At 41.6% G+C, this 19,590-nt stretch overlaps 1 protein-coding gene and 1 long non-coding RNA gene across 13 annotated transcripts in view; one reads left to right on the plus strand and one right to left on the minus strand.

Moving 5' to 3' along the window:
* LOC105488541 (schwannomin interacting protein 1) overlaps positions 1 to 19,590 on the plus strand; it is an 804,156-nt gene that overhangs the window by 670,970 nt on the left and 113,596 nt on the right. The gene's annotated exons all lie outside the window — the stretch shown is intronic.
* Positions 382 to 3,509, minus strand: LOC105488539 (uncharacterized). Its single transcript, XR_011619865.1, has 4 exons — positions 3,372 to 3,509; positions 3,102 to 3,297; positions 1,652 to 1,810; positions 382 to 519 (listed from the first exon to the last, which is right to left on the minus strand). It is a non-coding gene; the product is annotated as an uncharacterized lncRNA (long non-coding RNA).

Genomic DNA, 19,590 nt, shown 5'->3' on the forward strand with positions numbered 1-19,590 from the left:
GCCCGCCCGCGGCCCCATTCATTCTTCCTTGAGGGTGGGGGCCAGGCCGGAGAGCCTGCCGTCTGCTCCCCTGGGGATAAGGTTTCTCGGTCTGTGAGCTGTCTGGGTTTGCAGGATGGGCGGAGAGGAAGGAGGAGCAGCCAGAGGGCAGCGGAAAGTCGGGTTAGTGGAACCGGCGACTCATTTTAATGGAATTACTTATGGAGACCAGGTTGTGAGTCACTTGCCTGAAAATAAATCTGGGGAGATTCTGGCACCAAAAGTCAGTGCCTGCGGGGGTATTTCAAAACGTAATAGTTGTGGCTTTGTCAATGGTGGTGGCTCTCCTCTCGTTGCCACTAATGTCTCATCCGTATATAGGCTTGTCCCTATGCACGCGCACACATTCTCCTGCTCACACCACCGGTCTGGCAGCGGGGTTCGTTCCGTCTTGCGTTAAGCAGATGCTCCTGTATTTGGATAGGTTGTTTTTCCTCCTCTAAGACTTTCTTCCTTTATGAAACCCGAATTATTGTTGACCTGGGGGAACGGGGTAAATGGATCTGTCAGGATAAGGGAGGGGTTCTTCCCTCGGTCGCCTGACTCACTCCCTCTGCTGTGAATCCCTCCCTGTTTTGATAACGGAGCCACTTACAGTTTCTTACCGGAGGCTACTGCCTCAATTCAGGAAAGCCAGACCGGGAGGGGTGCTGGAGTGGAAAAGAGGGAGGGAGGAGAGGAGGGCTGCATCTATAATAAGAAGCTCTGGCAGGTTCACACTTGTCTCAACATCTTTTTTGCCCCTGATAAATATAAATGACTTAAAAGAAAACCGTCATGAATGTAGCTCCCCTGTTTAGCACTGTTTTGAGATAAAGCAACAGTTGTAATTTGAAATCATTAGTGATTATCCTAATTAGGGCTGAAGGGCATAGTTGAAAGGAGCTGCTTTCTGTGTGTGGCAGCTGTGTGGCAGGTGGGAAAATGCTTGCCTTGCAGGTGTAATTTTTGCGACACTAGGACCCCGGGGCTCCTAAAAATTGGGTGCATGCACTTCTGACTTCAGGGGTGAGGATGGTAACTGTTTCACAGAGAAATTTCCGTGGTTCTATCAGAGAGAACCCTTGGCTGACAGCCTGCTGGTTAGTTTCCCTTGGGAAACTACTTATGAAATTAACATACTTATTTTAATCCCAGCTGTTTAGGAGTTTACCATAGCCACTAACAGAGGTGGAATCTTTCCATTACAGCCAATACTGTCTCTTGTACCTTGCAATAGAAAATATCCTTTTCCCACTTTGTGCTTGAGAAAAATACCTCATTAATACCCAGGCTTGAACAATGACTGGGAAATAAACAAGAGGTTAGTTTACTATTGCATGACATTTATACATTCCAGGAACATTTAATAATTGGGCATACGTGCAAAGTTAGGGTTTGATGGTGACAGTGAGCTCCATTATTCTAAAGTTGTGAAACAAATTGTTTTCGAGCTCCCATGTATGTGCTGTGTGCCAGGGATGGTTCTGAGTGCTGTGGTTACACATCAGTCCACAGGGGCTGAAATTCTGGTGAGGGAAGGTAGGGATACAGACTGCCTTCCCTCCAGGAACTTAAAATTTGATGGCTTACCTAGCACCACCTCATACCCCCACCCCCAACACATACACACCTCTTCTGGTTATTGTGAAGACTATGAATCTTTTCTTCTTGGGCAGTCTTTGAAACCAATGGTGTGTCCTCACCTAGTGAACAGTTTGCATATTTGCATATTTGGGTTTCTTTCCTTCACTTCCAGCTTTCCTGGAAATGCCTCTTCTGGTCATTTCCTCTACAAGTTACACAGAGAAATTTAGATTTCATTGGGTCAAAGCAAGGATGTGTACAGAAAAAAGGGAGGAGGTGGCATTGGAGGTTAATGCTGTATTTTTTCATGTTTTGGTTTGTGTTTGAACAAAATTACTAGTCAATGTTGGTTTAGAATAGTGTTTTACAAACAGTAAGTTACCCATGAAATCACCTTAGCATTTTAAAAAAATGAAATAAAATAGAATGTTTGATAGTGTATTGCAGGGAGTCATAGTAAAGTTGGTGATTTTTAAAACTTTTGTTTAGTTTTATATGTATGCTGGGTTGCAACATAAAGTTTACTTCTCACTATGGGTCGCTGTTATAAAAGATTGAAAAGCACTGATTTAAATCCTGTTTAGTGCTGCCTGGAGTAAGGGAATTTATGACCATGAGGACAGACACCTGAGAACAACAAAGGAGCCGTGTGGAAGAGAAGGCCTGCCTTGAGGGAACTGTTCAAATCCAATGATATTTTACTCCTCTTTAAAGTGTCTTGTATGAATATATTTAAGTGGCATTAATACACACCACTAGGAGTGGGGTATACAATGAAAAGGGGATAGCTTCTCTTCACCAAATAAGCCTATTCCTACTTCTGGGCTTTTGCCCTTCTGTTACCTCTGCTTGGAGGCAAGTGTCTGGTTCCTTCTCATCATTCCAGACTCAGCTCAAGTCTCACCAGTTCAGAGAAGCTGTCCCCCACCACCCTTTCTAAAGTAAAGTAACAACACTCCACCCCAACTCAAGCACTCCTGGTGTATTGTTTTCTTAGTGCTTGTCACTGTCTGACATTATCTTATTTAGTTCTCTATTTTTGGTTCCTCTGAAATGTAGGTGGGAGTGCAAGGTTCTTGTCTGTTTTTTAACTCTATAACCTATTGCTTGGGACATTCCTGGGATGGAATAGGTTCTCAAATATTGAATGAGTGAATGAATGAATGAATGAATGAATGAATGAATGTTTATAACAGCAACACAGCCCACACCTAATCCAACTCCCATTTTACAGTTGAGAAAATTGAGGCCCAGAGAGGTTAAGTGATTTGCCTCAGGCCCAGTGAGAAACTCATGAACAGGGTTTTGTTCTTTCTTCTGACACCAGTCTAGCTTTTCCCCGCTCTTTTTAATGCTTAAAATAATTTGAAATAAAAGGAAAGAAAGCAGCTCCCATCTCCCTGAAACTTAAAGGGTTTCCTATTGACAAGTCCCTTATTGCACTTCCTTAGAATTAAGGACATAAGTAAACTGGGAAATCATCAAAACTCCCTTACTTATGAGTCTCCTTTCACAGACAGGTTTTTGTGTTGTTTTGTTTTAATGACATACTGTTGGGTTCTGCAGAACAGAATAGTGACAGAATTCAGGTCTCCTCACTCCATATCCATTGCTCTTTCCTTCCTCTCAGTTGCGGCGATGCACACAGAAGGATGACTGAAGTCTCAAAAATGGGATGACAATCAGCTGTCCCTAATTCAGGAAAGATTGAGAGGCAAATTTAAAAACACACAATGTTTAGGTGGGATTTAAAACCTAGCACTGACCTTCACTTTCTGATGGGTTTAAACAACTAATCTCTGTCTCTTGGTATCTGTGGAGGGTGATGAGCTTGGATGCTGTCAGGAACTGTCTTTGGTGTCAGAGCCTGCAGGGGCCTGAGGAGTCCTGATGGAAACACTCTGGTGACTGGATCCTTACTCCGTCTCAGAGCTGGGGGCTCAAGACAGACCTCCAGCACCTGGCCAAGCCCTCCACTGTGATGTCAGCACCTGGGGCAGCCATATCCCCTGTAGTTTGCATTGTGCCTGGCACAAATAAATGCCTGACACATGCAGAGAGGGTGAGGGGCTCTACCCAAAAACCGGAACTACTCCCAGAAGTACCCCTTCCATGGGCAGCCCCTACTCATCTGGTGTCAGTGTGCTTCTCACAGTCCTGCCCTGGGCTTGTATTCCTTCTTGTGGGTGAACCCTCTTATTAAATTCAAGGACCATAGACACAGTAAAGAAAGGGTCTGGGGTTGGTGCCTTTGATTTCAGATTAGGAGCCCTGCTTGCGGAAGTTCATGTTTCTCTTAAATTCTTATCTTCTTGCCTACTGTGACTCTGGTGTGTAGGATTGAACAGTTTTCTCTCTTATGACAGCAGGCCACAAATAGTCGGCTTTCTCTCTTCTGCTTCTCCAGGACCTTAGTGCATCACTGTAGCCCTCTTGCTCCTGTTCAAAAGACTCTGTGGACCTGTCGCCAAGTAGGGTGGGAGGGCCACTGCCTCAGTGTACTCTTCCTCCTAAATGGAATATAATTACACATCTTTTTCTCTGTGTTTTTCCCTGAGGCTTCCTCTCCTTCAGGGGACGTGTGTTCCTCCATGTCTAGCCTGCTTTCTGTCTCTGAAGACTCAGCCCATTTTGACTTTTTTCTTTAAAAATAGCTTTATTGGCCAGGCATGGTGGCTCAGGCCTGTAATCCCAGCACTTTGGGAGGCCGAGGCGGGAGGATCACCTGAGGTCAGGTGCTCAAGACTGGCCTGGCCAACATGGTGAAACCCCGTCTCTACTAAAAACGCAAAAATTAGCCGGGTGTGGTGGTGGGTACCTGTAGTCCCAGCTACTCAGGAGGCTGAGGCAGGAGAATCGCTTGAACCTGGGAGGCAGAGGTTGTAGTGAGCTGAGATCGCACCATTGCACTCCAGCCTAGGTGACAAGAGTGAAAATTTGTCTCAAAAATAAAATTAAAAAAATAAATAAATAAAATAAAAATAGCTTTATTGCAGTATGATTGACATACATCAGCTGTACATAGTTAAAATGTACAATTTGATGAGTTTTGGCATATGTATGGCATATGTATGTGTTTTGACACACCTGTGAAACCATCATGAAAATCAAGATAACGAACATATTTAGCATCCCCAAAAGTATCCTTGCACTCCTTTATAATATCACCATCTTATCCCTAGGCAACCAACTGATCTGATTTCTATGTTATAGATTAGTTTATGTCTTCTAAAATTAACATACGAAAATGGAATCACACAATATGTGTGGATTTTTGTCTGGCTTCTTTCACTCAAAAAGTGATTATTTTGAGATTCATCCATGTTATTGTATATATCAGTAGTTCGTTCCAACACTTGCTGAGTAGTATTCCATTTTGTGGATATACCATTTTCATCTGTTGACAGACACGTGCATTGTTTCTAGGTTTTGGCTATTACAAATAAAATTGCTATGGACACTCATGTACAAGTTGTTTTACAGATATACACTTTATTTATTTATTTTTGGGACGAAGTTTCGCTCTTGTCACACAGGCTGGAATGCAATGGTGCTATCTTAGCTCACTGCAACCTCCGCCTCCCGGGTTCAAGTGATTCTCCCACCTCATCCTCCTGAGTAGCTGGGATTACAGGCACCCACCATCATGCCTGGCTCATTTTTGTATTTTTGTAGAGATGAGGTTTCACCATGTTGGTCAAGCTGATCTCGAACTCCTGACCTCAGGTAATCCACCTGCCTCAGCCTCCCAAAGTGCTGGGATTACAGGTGTGAGCCACTGTGCCTGGCCTGAATATACACTTTCATTTTTCTTGGGTGAATAACTAGAAGAATGGCTTCATCATGTAGTAGGTGTATGTTTACCTGTATAAGAAGCTGCCTAACTGTCTTCCAAGGAAGTATTATTTTACTTTGCCATCACATGATGCTTAAAGCAATGAATGAGGTTTCCCCTCTTTCCCATTGCTCTATTCCATCTGCATCCTGCTTTCCAGGACACCTCCCTTCAGGTGGCTGGGTGGCTGCTTCCTCCCTCTTAAGAGAAAACAAGAAGAGAGCAAGGAGATCACTTGTCACATCCAACCAGTCTTTACTCCCGTTGTTTAAAAAAGGAATCATTTTTAAATTAGAGAAGAGCTCTAGTTGTAGACTCAACACATTTTAAGTGCAGTTTTATTATTTTTTAGTGCCTATGACAGGTGCATTTTCCTCATTTAATGAGAAGATAAGAACAATTTTAATTGACACGTTAATTGAAAGCAAATTCTTCTGACGAAGTTATTTCCAAAGTACTTGAAAATAATTTGTCTTTTTATTTGTTTATACTATTAGCTAGTAGCACACTTTTTTAATTGCCTACATTTTTTCCTAGAATGGTACTAATTATAGGTTATTTTCAATGTATTATTCTGTAAGAATTATAGCCCAGTTACTCCTTCCCCATCAATGACGCTACTAAAGTAGCTTAAATGGCTGAGTAGTTTATTTCCTTAGTTACTTGGGCTATGTTTAAATTACACAAGTTTCTGTTTTGTAGACTGAATTAAGATGTCTTTAGTATTCCTACAAAAATAGTAAAGTTTATAAGTTTAATAAGTTGTGTGATTCTGCAGCCTGGGGCACAGCATTGAAAGCATTCTGTGTGGAATGCAGCTATCACTTATTCCTGTTACTTGGAGAGCATGACATGACAGTGTTAATTTTTTTTTTTAACTATAACTGGAAATTACCAGGGTGAAATGTATTGTGCTTCAACCTTTTTCCTTGAAATATCTTGTACTATAATGAAAAGTTCTTTGCCTACTTTCTTATTTATGATAATTTTTGCTTAAGAGCTACAAAGGCTGCTCCGTCTACTGGCATGTACTCTAGACTTCAAAGAAATATGGTTAGGTTTTTGTCTTTTTTAAAAAAAAAATTAGGTTGCAGGTAAACCACAATTCTTAATTTAAACAATTCCTAATTTAAACAATTCTTAAATTTTTGAAAATATACCATTAGTTCTGGGGCTATGTGTGTGTACAATTATTATTGGATGGATCATTGTATTGTAGAACAGTCTTTGAAAATGTAGTTTGATTAAAAGAAATCTTTGCCTACCAATTAGTTTGCACATAGTGGACCTTTAAGTCATCCTCCGGAAAATTTTCAGGATGCACATCTGAAAAACAGAGGCAGATATTCTTATCACACACTTGCAGAGCTTCATGAACACCTCATCTCCCTCCATCCCTTCCCGCTCCGCCTGCATTTCCAGTTCCAGACTCCTTGCTGGCATTCCTGACAGAAATCTCACACCTGACAAACATCAGGCCAGACTCATCAATTTCTGATTTTGATTCCTGGCTCTTTTGGTGACATCATAACTACTTTTTTTTTTTTTTTTTTTTCTTCAGACAGTCTCACTCTGTCTCCCAGGCTGCAGTACAGTGGCACAATCTTGAGTCACTGCAAGCCCCACCTCCCAGTTTCAAGCAATTCTCATGCCTCAGCCTCCGGAGTAGCTGGTAGTACTACAGGTGCCCACCACCACGCCCAGCTAATTTTTTAGGGATGGGGTTTCTCCATGTTGACCAGACTGGTCTCGAACTCCTGACCTCAAGTGATCTGCCCGCCTTGGCCTCCCAAGTGCTGGGATTATAGGCATGAGCCACCACACCCGGCCCATAACTACTTTTATCTTGAATTCTCTCTTGTCTTCTTATGGGTATGTCTCTTAACAGTCCAACTATCTTAAATTCCCCCTCCCCCTTAAGCACATATTACACATTCCCTGAAGTGTAGACATTTTATGTACAGTTGTTATCTAGTTGGTTAATGTATTTTGTGCCAGCCTTTCTCTTTAGTTCTTTAATTTACTCAAAGTTGCTACACTATAAACTTTCTTATTAGTGCTAAAGTAGTAATTCCAAGTCCTTTCTTAAAAGCTTATCCAAATGCTGTGATATTACATTTGCATTTTATTTATTTATTTATTTATTTTTTTTTTTTTGAGACGGAATCTTGCTTTGTTGCCTAGGCTGGAGTATTGTGGCACAATCTCGGCTCACTGCAACCTCCGCCTCCTGGGTTCAAGTGATTCTCCTGCCTCAACCTCCTGAGTAGCTGGGACTACAGGTGCCAGCCACCATGCCCAGCTAATTTTTGTATTTTTTACTAGAGACAGGATTTCTCTATGTTGGCCAGGCTGGTCTCGAACTCCTGACCTCAGGTGATCTGCCTGCCTCAGCCTTCCAAACTGCTGGGATTACAGGCGTGAGCCACTGTGCCCAGCCTATATTTGCATTTTAAAATAGAAATTTGTTTTTATTTCTGGACCTCTGTCACTGAAGAGATGAATGGTCTTGTTTTCTTACTTTTGAAAATCGGTCCCTTAGTGTTTTAATGAAAAGGGCGTTTTCTGATGCTTTTCCTTAGCTGCTAGATGCTCCCTGTGTTCTCAGCACAAATGCACTTTCTCTGTCACTTACAGGGAGACTATTTTGCACTAAACTTTTGTAGAAATTCAAGTGTCAATTGTGAAATTGAGCATTTTCAATAGAAGGGTCATAGGATTTTAGAGATAGAAAGGGATTCTGGGAGATCATCTCATCAAACGCTCACTATTTTCAAAAGAGGAAACTGAGGTCTATGAAGATTACACATCTTCACCCAACTTCCTCAGCCCAAGTCTGACCCAGCCTCAAGTCACCCGACTCCTAATTCCCACTTTTAATGTCCTGTGCCCCACTTCAGTGCTTCAGTGGATGCCACCTTTAAATTTTTTTTTTTTTTAAAGAATGGGTGTTCCCCAAATTTAATTTGGAGTACAGATCCAGTTTCATAATTTAAGAGCTTCCAAAACTGGAATTAGATTCTAATTTTTATGATTTCGTAGAAAAGATTTCATTTCATTGATTTTTTTCCTTTTTTAAACCTACGTTGTCAGAACAATTACAAGACTGCTTTCTTCCTTTTAGACTTCAGCTCATCACTGTGTATGTTTCTAGCAACAGAACAGTGCTCTCCCTGGATGACAGAAAGCTAGGGGAGAGAAGATCTCTGTGTGGCTCACCCCACACGTGAAGACAGATTTTGTTCTGTCTTAAAAAGTACCCTCCAAAAGGAGAAATAACAAAACCAAGAAAGGGCTAGTAGGAAAGATATTTGTGGGGTTCAGAAGCAGCCCATAAAATCGTCTAGATTAGGATGCCTGGCATAGTTAGAATATGTGCCAGAACTTCTTATTCCACTTGTATGCCACTTATTTGTACTTAGAATTTAAAAGGCTTGCTGATTTTTAGTGTTTTTTTTTTTTTTTTTTTTTTTTTTTGAGACGGAGTCTCGCTCTGTCACCCGAGCTGGAGTGCAGTGGCCGGATCTCAGCTCACTGCAAGCTCCGCCTCCCGGGTTTACGCCATTCTCCTGCCTCAGCCTCCCAAGTAGCTGGGACTACAGGCGCCCGCCACCTCGCCCGGCTAGTTTTTTGTATTTTTTAGTAGAGACGGGGTTTCACCATGTTAGCCAGGATGGTCTCGATCTCCTGACCTCGTGATCCGCCCGTCTCGGCCTCCCAAAGTGCTGGGATTACAGGCTTGAGCCACCGCGCCCGGCCTGATTTTTAGTGTTTTTGAGTGTTCCCTGGTGAGAGCAAGAAATAGAAAAATGAATATAAGGAAAGGGAAATACATTTGAGTTTTTATTTGTGTATTTCCCCAGTTAAATTTGTAGGACTGAACTGTCCTTAATTATTTGTCTTACATCCAGGATCATTCTCCTTCACTTACCAAGTCTCCAAATCTGTAAGAGCTCTCCTTGTTTCTCAGATGCTCTTGCTTCTTTTTGTTGTTTGTGTATTTATTTTGTCTTAGTTTTGGCTACTACTTCCGTTTTGTGAATAATTATCTTCCTGTCTTCTGAAAATGGAAGATAAAAAAAAAAAGTAATTGTTGCCCTTTGTATGTATCTGTTAAATAATTATGTCAATCATGTTCTGTCACCGATCCTTGTCACTTGTCTTTGTGTGTTCTCATTTATGCGTATACTTAATCTATTTTTTTCTCTCCATTGACTGATTTTTCAATATTTGCATCATTTTATGTTATTTTCACTTTTTCCCTACTCTAGTGGTTTATTTCCCGTAAAGCGTAGGCAGTTCAAAAGATGATGTTTAGGCTAGGAAAAGCCCAGGTGGTAGGAATGATCCCAACCAGTGTTTTGTTCAGCCCCAGGTTGATAGTTTTTTAAAAGGTACTTGTAAACCCACTTTTTTTGCTATCTCTAACCAACGTGTGGTTGCATTAAAGCCAAACTTACTGAAAGCTAAAGAGTTACCAACTTTTTTAGTTGGATTTTGTGTATCAGGTTTTCTAATTATTGCCACTTGTATCTGTACATTTTACTGATGCCTCTGTATCTCCACCCAAACATTTCATATTTATGTGTAACCTAATAACCTCTTTGGCTCATCCATCATCAGCAATATCACATTAATAATTTTCTTTCTTTTTTTTTCTTCCGTTTCTCAAAGTCTCTTCTTAGTATTTACGGTTCATGAAAGTGACTGTGAATCTTTCTTGCTTGGGATATTAGCATAGTAGACCCAAACAAAAAGCTTCAGTTTTTATGGGTTACAAGAAGCACTGCATTAGTCTGCTCCTGATTTCTGCAAGTTCATCAATTCAAGAGGGTTTTATTGCCCATGTCCGAGATGATTGATCCCTACAAAACTCTGCCTTATAGAAAAAATGTCTTAGTTATTCACAGAGTTGGTTTTTGTTTTTGTTTTACAACATATTGCAAAAAACTTCTATCAAGAAAGTATGTGGGGTTGGGCTTTTCGAGGTGCAGGGGCAGGTGATTCTCCATTTGCCACAGGTTGATGGGGCTACTTTTCGGGATGCTTGGGAAAGGGCAGAAACCATCTCTGCAGCCTCCCAGCCAGGACTTCAGACAGCAGATGGTCTGACTGTGCCTCCCTGGGCATACCCCAGCTGATTGGGTCATGCTGTTTTCCCTCAGCAGCACACGCCCCTTGCTTCCTCTTCTAAGATCTCCCCACTGTAGTCCTCAGCCTACCTGTGCAGGTTACCAATTCAAAGTCCCTAAGGAAGTGGCTTATCTAGCACAGGGTGCCTGTGGTGGCCAGGACCCCTTGCCAGGCCCACTCTCATACTGCCTGATGTTGGAGAGATGAGGACAGGCACTCCCTAGCCACCCAGCTGTGTCAGGGTCGGCCTGCTCACACGTGGGTTGTAGTCATGCCTAGAACAAAACAATTGGTAAGTCTTGGCAGCTCCTAAATGAATGTAACTTGATTCTGCTTCCTTCTTGATTTGCCATATATGGAGAGAACTTTGCTTTCTGAAAAAGTTTAAAGGGAATGAGGTAATTTCCTCATAATTCCTAAGATCTCCGGCAGTGTTGTAAATATAGATTCGAGGTTAGAGTACTAAAAAATAAAAACAAAAGCAGAAAAGCTGCTGTGCTGTGAAATGCCAGGGTATTTTTAATGTCAAATCCAGCAGCATAATAGTTTTTACCTCTTTTCCCCACCTAAAGAAAGAGTAGTGTTAAACTTATTTCCAAAATAAAAGGAGTCTGAACCTCTAGGAAACTGGTACAGTATCATCTTAGAAAAGAACCTAAAGACTAATCTACACTCATAAAAATAACATGTTTTCAAATAGTTTCAGAACCAATTCAGTCTACTGTTTTTCTCTTCATGACACCAGTAGCTAAAAATTACCCTACTTAATGAAAATTGCAGACGATTTTTTTTCTTTATGTAGTCTTACATAATTTTTGGTCCATTTTGACCTAGTCTGACATTTTATTTTGAACAACTACATCTTAAGTGCTCTGTCCTTTTTGTTTCCACTCTAAAATTGGTTCTGCAAGGAGTAAGAGAGTAGACCATTGGGATTTTATTTTTGAACACTTAAATTGTATAACCAGTAATCTGTTAGAGTTGTTATCCTTCCTACAGTGACCCCATCATCTAACCCAAATAGCCTTTAAAATAAGAGCTCATTCTAGAAGAACAACTTTAGGCAGCAGTAAATTTAAAACATTTTGAATACTTGCTCTACTGTGGTATAGTGATCTAAATATTAGATTTATTTTTCTTGTGTCTCATATAGAAACTCTAAACAAAGCAGATGAACAGTTGTGTCTGTATTAACATATGACTAAAGCCCCTGTAGAGTTCCAGTATGCTGAAAGTCAAATTAAAGCTCTCTTTTTTAGTAAACAATCACACTGGGAATGAGAATATTAGAGCCAAGAGGGACTCCAGAGCAAGGGTGGCAAACTCGGATGCTTCTAGAGGTCACATAGGTAATAACCCCTAGGAGCAGTGGGCCCAGTGGGAGAGGACCGTGGTGTCCTGGAGGATGTGTCCTGGGGTAAAGGGGCAGCTGCTGTCAGTTGCCGCCTGACTTTGTGCCATGCCAGAACATGGTCTCAGTGTTCTGATGTGTCAGGAGCAGCCCAAGATCCAAGCCTGAGATGTTATGAGCACTATCTTGACTATTACACATTGGCAAATAACTTTAAATATACATACACATTTGTGAGACTAACAAATATCTGCTGTCCGGAATACTGTCTCTAGGCTACCAGTTACCCATCTCGCTCCTAATCCAACCTCCTCACTTTTCATAGGAGAAAACTGAGATCCAAAGAGGCTAAATGTCTTACCTGAAATGAGGATGAGATGGGGCAAGGTGGGACCATTTGCCAAGAGGTCTGGTGAGATTGTAGAAGAGATCTTAAGGAGGAAAACCCATGAAGGAGTGTTGTTCTTATTTATTGACACCAGAGTAGCTCTTTTTTTCTCCTTTCAATGCTTAAAATAATTAGAAATAATAACATCCAAAGGAAAAAACAAGACCCACTACACACCTCTAGTTCACTTAATTTTTATACACATCCCATTACTTAGCATTTACTTTTCTCTTTCATCTTCAAAGCAGTTCAAAAATTGATTTGTTATTTGTAGTCAGGGAAATGTATCATGATTTATTTTTTATTATTTATGAATAATAAAAAGGAAAGAACTCTTTAAGAACAGGGTATCTGAAATGTAAACACATACACATATGTGGCCTCAGCTGTTTCATCTGCTAGAAATTCATCTGAAACCATTTAATTCCAAGGGGTGGTGGTGAGTCTTTATAAAATTTCTTGTTATATAGAATCTAAAGAAACTTCAATATTGCTCAGTCATATTGAGACTTTATTTAATTGCAGTTGTCATACATAATATGGTGGAGGACCTGTTGAAAATGTAAAAGTTGGGACTTTTTTTTCCTCTTTGGAACTATTGGCTATAAGTACAAAGTTAACATAGATTCCAAATAAATTAAACAATTTTGGGATGTTTATTCACTTTTCTTTAGAAAAATATAAAACATTTTTTATATATTTTTTAAACTTATTTTGAAATAATTTTAGATTTACAAATAAATTACAAAGATAGTACACAGAGTTCTCAAACATCCTTCAGCAGCTTCCCCTTTGTTAGTGTCTTATATAACTAGGATGTTTTTCAAGCTATTCATTTTTCAAGAAATGAACATTTACCCAATACTATCACCTCACCTACAAACTTTATTGAGATTTATATTGGCTTTTGAAATTAAAAAGGGTATACTAAAACTATTAGACAACTGTGATAATATATCCTCATAGGCTGTGACTTGAGGAGGGAGGGGAGAGTTAGGTTCCTCCACATTCTACACTGCCCCTCCACAAAGCCATCCCAAACAGGCATGAAATTTAAGTAAATATGGTGCTAATATATTTGCTATGTAAATGCTTTTGAAGACAAGCCTCTTCTTCCAATCAGGTTGCCTTGCCTCTATCCCTCCTCAGTAGAACTCTGGGGCTGCCTCTGGAGAAGACAGATGGAGTGAAGGGGCAGATAAAGAGAGAAATACGTGCACACACGGCCTGTGGAGGGTGAATCTCCACAGGGAGGGAGGAAGGAGTGAGGGGGCTGTGTTGTGAGTTCTGAAGTGTAGAAATAAACTTGACCACAGTCTGCTTTCCATCTGGGCTGTGGACAGCCACAAGTTCTCACTTGTTATTTGCTCCCTGATACCCAATTTTTTTTATTGTTTTAAAGTAGAAAACAACTTTTCAGCTTGGGAATTTACTTCTTTAAAGTTAAGTTTCTGGTGGAATTGTGAAGGCTCTATGAGTGTCTGGTGAAAGTCTTGGGAGAGGGTACATTACAGGCAACCCACAGAGGTGTAAGTGACCTGTGGAACAAATGCCACTCAGGATGCGAAAGGACTGGGTTAAGTCATGAGGAACAGATTAGAAATGGTATAGAAAAGGGTTTGGGACTCTTGCAGAAGTGGAAAAGGAAAGGGAAATTGGCACGTCAGGATGTTCAATATTCGTTCACTGATTGAATGGTCAGAATTTCAAAAACTAAAGCACTAATGGGCACCAGGCATAGTTTTGTTGCCCATAGAAGGATGTCCCCGGTCAGGTGCAGTGGCTCATGCCTGTAATCCCAATACTTTGGGAGGCCTGGGTGGGCAGAACACCTTGACATCAGGAGTTTGAGACCAGCCTGGCCAACATGGTGAAACCCTGTCTCTACCAAAAAAACAAAAGCAAACAAACAAACAAACAAACAAACAAAAACCGAGTTAGCTGGGCTTGGTGGCACACACCTGTAATCCCAGCTATTTGAGAGGCTAAGGTAGGAGAATCGCTTGAACCCAGGAGGTGGAGGTTGCAGTGAGCCAAGATCACACCATGGCACTCCAGTCCATGAAACTCCATGGGCTCCATCTCAAAAAAAAAAAAAAAAGAAAGAAAGAAAAGAAAAGAAAACAAGGATGTCCCTGTGACTCAGTGAATTCCCATAGAGCATCTGGCATCTGGTTTTGTCAACAGGCTCAGTAATTTCCTCTTGTTAAATTGTTTTAAACTAATTATATGTTCAATATATTGTGGATTATGATAGCACTAACTCAACATTTCTTTCAGGAAAATTGTGTTTTCTGGACCACAGTGATTTGAATAGCTCCTTCAACTTAGATATTCTTTTGAAGTTCATTACATGCTGTGTTGGAAGATGGGACATATTGGAAATACACTCCTCTAATTTCTTAGGTTCTTCCTCCTATGATGGATGTTCATGGGTTTTGGTACCCAGCATGAGTTACCCTTCCTAAGAGCTCCCAGCTTCCTTTTGAGGAATTACCTCTTCCGCGTCATATGTGATTTTGGTGGAAGAGTAATTACAAGTGGCTGACTCATGTTCTGGGAATCTCAGCTCGAGCTCCTCCTCCTCCTCCCCTGGCTCTGCTGCAGGTGGAAGAGCTCCCAGGGACTTTATGTCTAGAGCATTTGCAGCAAGGTCCTCAGGGACAGTCGGAGGCCCTCGCAGTGTTGACTGTTGCCAAACCCATGCCATGAAGGGACCATGGCTGTGACTTCTGCTTCCTGACCTTGTTTCTACTTGTTTCCAAAGTGCCGCTCCACTGTCTGCCTCCTGTTGATTCCATGGGTTTGTTAGCCAGTGTTGGTTTTATTGCTTGCAAGTCAGGAACCCTCATTAATAACAGCAGGCAGTCTCTTGACTTAGGACTCAAGTTCAAACCATGACAGGTGAAGACCCAGTATTAATAAATACATTTCTCTTGCCCAGTCATTAAATATCAAAGGTGTAATGGACCTTAGAGCTCATCTGGCCCAATCCCCTATGTTTTCCTCCAGTGGTGAGGAAATAAAGACACCAAGTGAAAGAGATGTTCAAAGTGTCATAAATGTAACATGCCAAGTCGGCATCCTACGTAGAGACATCAGGGCTCACTGGTCTTGGCATCTTGTCCACACACCCTCACCATACTCCTTTACCTCTGTGACCCATAGTGTCCACTTATGGGATGTGATGACAGGGCAGAACCTACGGTGGCACCAGTGACTTGGAAAGGGTCACAGGTAACTAGCCCCCGTAGGGATTCGACCTGTTACTCTGGTGGTGTTAATACCAAGATTCAGACACTGAGCTGAAATGTCAGCATCTAGCTGCAGCCCCAGGTGTGCCTGTGTGCTCTGATGCCAGCTCAGACGCGTCCACTTGATGAGGCGGAGACTGTGCATGAGGAGGTGGCTATCAGCAGCCCCAGGAATCAGATCGTCATCTCCTTATGATTATTGGGGATAAAAACAACTAGTTTTACAGCATAAATTTTATATTTTTAATGTAAATTAAAGATTGCTTTCTAACCGTTCCTTATCTTGTAGAAACTGTTTTTGTGTGTTCTAAGTGTAGCAAGCAAGTCTCTGAATTCTGCGGGCATAAATATTCTGAATCCATTTTGGAGCAAGAGTTATTTATTTATTTATTTATTGAGACAGAGTTTTGCTCTTGTTGCCCAGGCTGGAGTGCAATGGCATGATCTCAGCTCACTGCAACCTCTGCCTCCCAGGTTCAAGCGATTCACCTGCCTTAGCCTCCTAAGTAGCTGGGATTACAGGTGCATGCCACCACACCTGGCTAATTTTTGTGTTTTTATTAGAGATGGGGTTTCACCATGTTGGCCAGGCTGGTCTCAAACTCCTTATCTCAGGTGATCCATCTACCTTGGCCTCCCAAAGTGCTGGGATTATAGGTGTGAGCCACTGTGCCCAGTCAATAGTTACATTTTTAAATTGCTTATGTGAAGCTTTTCAGCAAAGCGTAGCACACAAAATGATGTCTGCCAAGAATTTTCTTAATATATGCCATTATTTTTTCTTCATAACTTGATTCAGTGAGTGAATATTGATTGAATGCCCACTATGTGTTAGGTATGGAGGACAGAGAGGAGTGGAAATTGACCGGGAGCTGTCATGTCATGGAGCTTGCGGTCATACAGGGAAGAGTGACAGAAATCACATCAACACACAAATGTGGTGGGTGCATCCCAGGAGGGCGACAATGCAGGAAGAAGTGGACAGACACACACTAAACCTGACCTAAGGAATCACTTGTCATCCATTCCCAGGACAGGGCTTCTCTGTGGCACAGGACCACTAGCCTTCATACCCTTGCACTAAAAATCTAGAAAACATCCAGAAATTATTAAAAAAGCAAGCATGTTCACATTGTGTCGTATTTAATAATAATAGCTATTATGTATTGAATTTATTTGTAGAATAGGACTATGGTTCCCTGAGGTTACGGGCAGCCTTGCTGTGATGGGCATGACTTGGGAACCCTTGCCACCAGGTGGCAACACAGCCGTAGAGCTCTCCTCCCAGAAGTCCTGAAATCACATCCAGCAATAGCTTCATCTGCGGCAGCATGTCCAGCAAAGAGACTCTCACCGAAGGACAAGGAAGGGAGACAAGGTTGGGTAGGGGAAGCTGAGGGTGCTCAAGCTATGGCAGAGTGCTGAGCCACCTACTTTTCATCAGATACTCATACTGGGGCAGGTGAATACTATTCATTCCATTTTACAGACAGGGAAACTGAAGCTTATGGTGGAACCACAGAGAGAGTACGTGTGCTTTCCACTTTCAGTTATAAACTACTATACCAAATAGTTGGAGGTTAGCCTCTGTAACCTTCATCACACAATAGCTGTTTCTCTTTGCTAATAGTAGGGCCACATCTGAATATCTGTTATCTCTTGGTATGTAATACCCTCTTATGTCTATATACTTCTATATAAGATTTTTTCATAAATGGAAACTTTTTTTTAATTTGCAGAAAAATCATTTAAACATAAATGCATGGCTTTATGCCCTTCTTTCTGCCTTGAAGGTCCCCACCACCACTCTGTGCTTACTTCTAATTATCAAATCCATCCAGTCTTAAGGCGCAGTTAGAAACTCGTTCTGTATATTTGCTGGAAGTGATTGTAATGATCCTCAGGTTCAGCAGAGGGTCTGAGAGGTTAAAGGATGCATTCAATGTGTGCTGCTCTCTTGACATCTGATGTCAAGCTAGCTGCTCCTTGTAAATTGATTTATATATGGAATAGGACTATAGGTCCCTAAGGTTACGGGCAGCCTTGCTGTGATGGGCATGACTTGGGAGCCCTTGCCACCTGGTGGCAGCGCATCCGGAGAGCTCTCCTCCCATAAGTCCTGAAATCACATCCAGCAATAATTTCTTCTGTGGCAGCATGTCCAGCAAAGAGACTCTCACCGAAAGACCAGGAGGGGAGACAAGGTTGGGTAGGGGGAAGCTGAGGGTGCACAAGCTACAGGGAAATCCACTACCTTCTGCAATGTTTTTCCCGTTCGTTTACTCATTCACTTAACAGTCATTTATTTTCTCAGTAGCTGCACTCTGCTAGACACTCGGGAGTCAACCTAGCTAGGATTTTTTCCCAAGTGGTCTATTTATTTTGTTGAGGGAGAGGGACATCAAACAAACACCGAGGTTGGTTATTTAACATCCGAGATAAGTGATTCAGTTGACTTTGGAGACTGACTTGGACAGCTGCTGAGGCAGATACAGTGCTGAGGAATTCACAGCTGAATGGAGACCTGAAGAGCTTCTGGGAGCCAGGTGAAAGGAGGGATGGCAAGAGCCGCCCGGCTCGGGGCAAGAGGGAGTTTGGAAAGTTTTCGTGGAAAATCACTCCCTAACCTCACAAACACATCCCAGGCATCTGAGTCTGTACTTCACTTGTGGAAATTTCCACCAGTCCTAAAAGCCATCTTGTGCCCAATAAAATAATCTTGCAAATTTCCTATAGTTGATTTGAAATATTCTTTTGCTGCAAGGAGTTTAATAACAGGCACAATACTTGAAATGTCAGTTCCTTATATTTGGAGAACTGGAGTAGAGTGGAGGATGGAGCCTTTTAGGGAAATAAGTGGGAAGAAGCTGTTTGAATCCAGGAATGAATTAGTGTTAAACTTCTCAGCCTCCAGGAACTTCTTGAGTATTTTGATTTAAAGTAGTTGGCATATTTGTGGATTTTTCTCCCAGGACTACTGGAAGCTGTGAGCTGGGAATATAGTAAAACAGAGGTCCCAGCCTTTTTCCTAATTAGTTGTTTGTTATTTACCTGAAGCTTTAGGCACACTAACCCAAGATGAAGTAAAGGCATTGTAATGCCAGCTGCCAACAGAAAGTCAGGTATTCTCATGCCAGCCACATGAGCACTCCACCCCGGCGCTTCTTTCTAAAACACTTCTGTGCTTTGCAGGCAGGTCTAAGGAGGTTAGAGAAACCCCTGCAGTCCCCCTTCCATCCCATATGTGATGATTGGACTGGGGAGTCTTGGTTAGGAGCGAAGGATGATTACTATATCCGAGCACGACCAATGAATTGTAACGAGCTGAGGTAAAGCTTAATTTCCTCTTCTACCTACCACAATGAAAAGCTGTTGAATGTCAAATATGGTTTGTACCTTTGAAGTGAAAATGTTTTCTGCCACATGTCATCCCATTGAGCAAGTCTACACCTGTTCATCTGGTCATGGGTTAGCAGAAAGAATGAAAGAGAGAAACTCTGTGCCTTTGAGCGAAGACATTTTTCAGTATTTATTAGTCTGTTTTACTTTCCTGCTTTCACCTTCTCTGCAGTTTTTCTTTCATCTTGACACTGTAAGGAATGCATGATCTTTCCCTATGGAACACTGTAGATCTCATTTTAAATGGTAAAAATATCTCCAGCTCAGCTGACCAGTTCATTGGAATAGCTGTGTGCTTCACAAGAAACATGAAATATTTTGTCAGGTAGGAATCTAAGGAATCCCGGTGATGTGGGCTTTCCCATCAGTTTTCTTTGTTCTTTTCCCTTAACTTAAGCCTTGTGCTGCTTTAGTTACCCTGTAGAATAAATGGAAAAGTAAATGGTTTTATTTTATTTTATTTTTGAGATGGAGTCTCGTGATGCCCAGGCTGGAGTGCAGTGGCGTGATCTCAGCTCACTGTAACCTCCACCTTTCAGGTTCAAGCGATTCTCCTGCCCCAGCCTCCTGAATAGCTGGGACTACAGGTACGTGCCACCATGACCAGCTGATATTTGTATTTTTA

This window comes from Macaca nemestrina, chromosome 2, assembly GCF_043159975.1.
Source record: "Macaca nemestrina isolate mMacNem1 chromosome 2, mMacNem.hap1, whole genome shotgun sequence".
NCBI lineage: Eukaryota > Metazoa > Chordata > Mammalia > Primates > Cercopithecidae > Macaca > Macaca nemestrina.